Here is a 4631-nt window from a genome sequence, read left to right as displayed (position 1 = left end):
TCTCTCTCTCTCTCTCTCTCTCTCTCTCTCTCTCTCTCTCTCTCTCCACACACTCACACTCAACATATATGTAATTTCTCCGCAGATTCATGACAAGGTAACGTGCTCTATTTTTCAGGTTGACAATTTGAGAAAGGGCAAGCCAAGTAGTTGCGAACACAACTAGCTGAATTAGTTCCCAATAAAAATAAATTTGGTTCAAAGACATAGACAATGTGGAAAGCTTAAAATATTTTCTTCAGCAAAAAAAAGAGTAAACATGAGTCTTGTATTTTAAGCATAAAGTTAAAAACAAAATGTAATTCTTTACATTTGTTCAACGTTCAGAAGGCCCGATATTAACTTAGAGCAGGTAATGAGTGGGCAGAAGTCAAGGCAAACCCCAAACCCCAAACTCAACCTCTGTAATATGAAGTCCTGGAGATCTGAATTCTTAAGTTTTATCCACTTCCATTCAGGTAACTAATTGATTTTCAAGGAGGGTTTTTGAGTATTGTGATTGGGAATGGACTGGGAATGGGAGACCTGCATTTCCTTGTAAGACCCAAAGGAACATTTTCGCTTCTCCTGGCATCCCAATTAAAGGAAATATAAAAGAGATTAGAAGCTTACTTGATTGTGCCCCTTATGACCCTGTTCCACTTCCCAATAAAACATATGTGCAAACAGGTGAACATCTGAATTAGGAACAGGAGTAAGCCACTCGACCCCTTTGTTCTGCTCTTCCATTCAATAAAATCATGGACAATCTGATTACTCCACCTTCCTAATAACCATTCACATGTGTGTTTATCAAAAATCTATCTAAAAAATATTCAAAGACTCTGCTTCCACTACCTTTTGAGGAACAGAGTTCCAAAGACTTATGACTTTAGTGAGAAAATTAATTTTCCATAACTCTGTCTTAAATGGACAAACACTTATTTTTAAACAGTGAACTCTTATTCTTAAATATTAATTGTTTCAGCAAAACATGATGTGGAGGTGCCATTATTGGACTGGGGTGTTGTGTGATTTTTGTCCTTCACCAAAACAGCTTCGCCATTTTGGCGACAACTTCAACTACTTCAATGTAAGTATTGCTGAAAAAAAAACAAAGTCTTTCAAAGCTTTTCATCTGAAACTTATTAGGACAATTTGCAAGAATACCAATTTAAGGGGAAAACCAATATTTATAGTTTATGAGAGAAAACTGCCAATTGATTATTTCATCATTTATCAACTGAAATTTGTCATCATTAGATCTTCAACTGCATATTCAAATAAGGATGACAGAGGCTACAGGTGAATGACTGCATTATCAGCTCAGAAAAATAAGTTCAAATTGAAAACAGCAGAAATTGAGCAAAAAATTGACAGGAGAATCTGTCACATGATTTTAGATGCATAGCCATTCAGTTTCAAAAAGTTGGTAGAGTTAAAATTATCTCAATAGTCTTATGTTTATCCATGACTGCTGTAAAACATATCATTTGATAACACGTAAAAGATAAAATAAATTTGTCAAACCATCTGAATGATCTAACAAACCAATATCATTTCAGATATTTGATGTGGTATATCAACTGTCATTGTCAAATTCTGGTTACAACCCTTGCCAACAGTCAAAGATTAAACCTTAAAACTTTCATAAGGATTTGTATATATTTTATCACAGTAAATAAAATAAGTCATCTGCAAATTGTATCACCACTTAATCATGGCAAAACTTGATTGCATTACGACAAATATGTTAGTTTACTATTTGTTATTTTTTAAGTTAAAGATGCAAAGTGTCCTTTAATTTAGTTTATGTAATTGTTTTCCCATCAGCCTTGACTCAGCCTTCTAATTCAATTAGGTGAAGTAAAAGTAAGTGTCTAAGTATGTTGCAAGCGATCTCATCGTTTAATTTTCCGAGTGGATTTATTACATGATTGACTTTTCTTACATGTTCTATATAATCCCAGACTCGTGCAACATACAATTCAGTAAACTATGTAGAGGTGTTACTATTTTTATAGAATTCTTTGTTCCTACCCAGTCATGTTATTTAAGCTAACTCAAGTTATTATATGATTGCACACAGGGCTGAACATTGTACATTAGCTAAAAATGAGGAAATAACTCATGGTGGTCCTGACATAGAGTTTTTTGTCTACATGTGAAAGTTTGTGATACTCACTATTGCTGAGACATCCCAGAATTGGCCGACAGTGCCACCTTTGAAAGCCCATGTATATCCAGATAAGCACCGTCAGTCCAAAGCTGCTCTGCACAGTTACTGACACTTAACATGGATACGGCAGACTAAGGAAATTCACACACCACTTGGTAAGCAGGAACCTGGAGTTCCTGCTGGTCAAGGTGATGCACAAGCAACAGGTTATGGCACACTAGTCTAAAGGGATATACATCAACGTAGGGAGAAGGTCAATGATCTTCTCATGTTGCCAGTGTAATACCACTATCTTCTCTCCAATACCTTACACTCCCTCTGTCTCTGCCACTGCACCCACCTTCCACCAAGGCTCATGCTGTGCCTCTCACTGTTGTCTGCAACAGCTTCTTTCACTTGCTCTCGCCCATTTCACTCCCCAACATCGCTAACCTTGCGTGCTCTTTGAACTGCCTACTCATTCACTCAGAACTCCTCTACACTTGCACAAAAGGACCTGCCATAGCATCCACTTTCATCAGCTTTTTAATACCTACCTCTTGCTCATTTCAAGAAGAAAACAAGCCTCAATGGGGCACAAAGAGTTAAAAAGGTGGGGGGCTGCCTAATATCCCTTATGAGGAGAGCATCCTGGCTCTGATTGCATCAGGGAGCTGACTGACTATGACCAAACCCCTGGACTGGTATCAGAGGCTGCCCTTGACTTACTGTATTATGATCCCCTGATCGAAGGCTACCTCCCTTCAATTGACTGACAAGTCCTGACAACCATAACAGGCTTCTTTCTTTTGTGCTGTGAACCGAGTAATTCTGACTCAGAAACAAGATGCAAATAGGCAAGGCAGGTATGCTCTGAGAATCCAGGTTGGCTACAAATGAGTAAACACTATGACAGCCAACGAAAAACGTTGCTGGAGAAGTCCAAGATGCAACTTTAACACATTAGATCATTAATATGTTAAAGTTAGAGCTCAAAAAATAAAAGGATCAGTAACCACATGGATACAAGCTTGACTGGTTACAGGAAACAGGGAGTAATGGTTCATGGTTGCTTTACGGATGAGAGGAAAGTTTATAGTAGAGTTTTCTAGGGGATGTCTTAGGACCCTTTCTCTTCCTCATACATATAAATGACAAATACTTTGGTGTCATTCCAAAATTTGCAGAAGACAGATTACCAATAAGTAACTCTTAGATACTGCAGGCCAAAGACTAGAGATAGATTGGTGGAATGGGCAAACAAGTGACAGATGAAACTGAAAGAATGTGGAGAAACCTTGTAAAACTAAAAGGTACTATTCTAAAGGGGGTGCAGGAGTGGAGGGACCTTGGTGTAAAAATGCATAAGACACTAAGATGACAGGAAAGGTTGAGAGATAGTAAATAAATTATACAACATCCCGGGCTTTATAAATAGGAACATTCAAAATCATGAAGCGTTTGAAAGGAATTGAGAGGGGAAGGATCAATAACCATAGATTTAAGATAATTTGGCCAAAATGCAATGGTGACATGAGGAAAAAAATCTTTGATCACACAGCAAATTGTTAGGATCTAGAATTCGCTACCTAAGACTCTGGTGGAGGTAGGTTCAATTGAGACATTCAGCAGGGAATGAGATCATTATTTGAAAACAAAGGACATTCAGGACTACAGGCAATAAGTCATGGAATGATACGAGTTAAATTACTCCTTCAGAGATTCAGCAAAGACAGAATGGGTGAATGGCCGCCTACTGTGCAGTATCCATTTTATGATTCACGGATTGCATAGCAGAACGATATTGCAGAATCAGTGTGCTCCAGATATTTCTGAATAAATAATTGCTTACTGTGACCCTTTTGATTTATTTTGCATAAACAGTCATTTCCTGATAGTTATTCCATTCTTACAATGAGTTTGGTTCATATAGTTTTCAACAGCTTTAAATTAATTTTCACTTAGCTGATTCCAGGGAGACTTCTTCTGCATGGATTTAATGAAAGACTTCAGAGTGACAGGCATACTGATGGTATTAGGAATCTCTCAAGTTTGACAGTAGAAAAACAATTTAACTTCTTTTAAACAACGATGAGATTTTCAAAAAAACACTGGACAGAAATTAGGTGTGAATTATGAGTTAAACATTTTTATCTCAGCAATTTGATTGAAAATACATTAATCTGATGGATGGATGGCTGCTTAAATCTCTAACCGTATAGCACCAGTGTAGCCTAAACATTCTATTTAACAACATCACCTGCATTTATATGACACCTCTAACATTGCTAAACATCCCAACCTGTTTTACAAGACAAAAGTGATAGGTTTAGGGACATCTGAAGGAAAGAGAGAGAGAACTAGAAAGGTTTTGGTTCGGAAATTTTAGAGTTTTGGCATCAGAAGCATGGCTGCCAATACCGAAGTAAAGAACATCAGGGAAACACAAATAGCTGGTGTTGGAGATAGTAGGAACTGCAGATGCTGGAGAATC

This window comes from Rhincodon typus, chromosome 7 (genome assembly GCF_021869965.1).
Source record: "Rhincodon typus isolate 14 chromosome 7, sRhiTyp1.1, whole genome shotgun sequence".
Classification (NCBI taxonomy): domain Eukaryota; kingdom Metazoa; phylum Chordata; class Chondrichthyes; order Orectolobiformes; family Rhincodontidae; genus Rhincodon; species Rhincodon typus.
Note: the sequence above shows the minus strand (reverse complement) of the source record.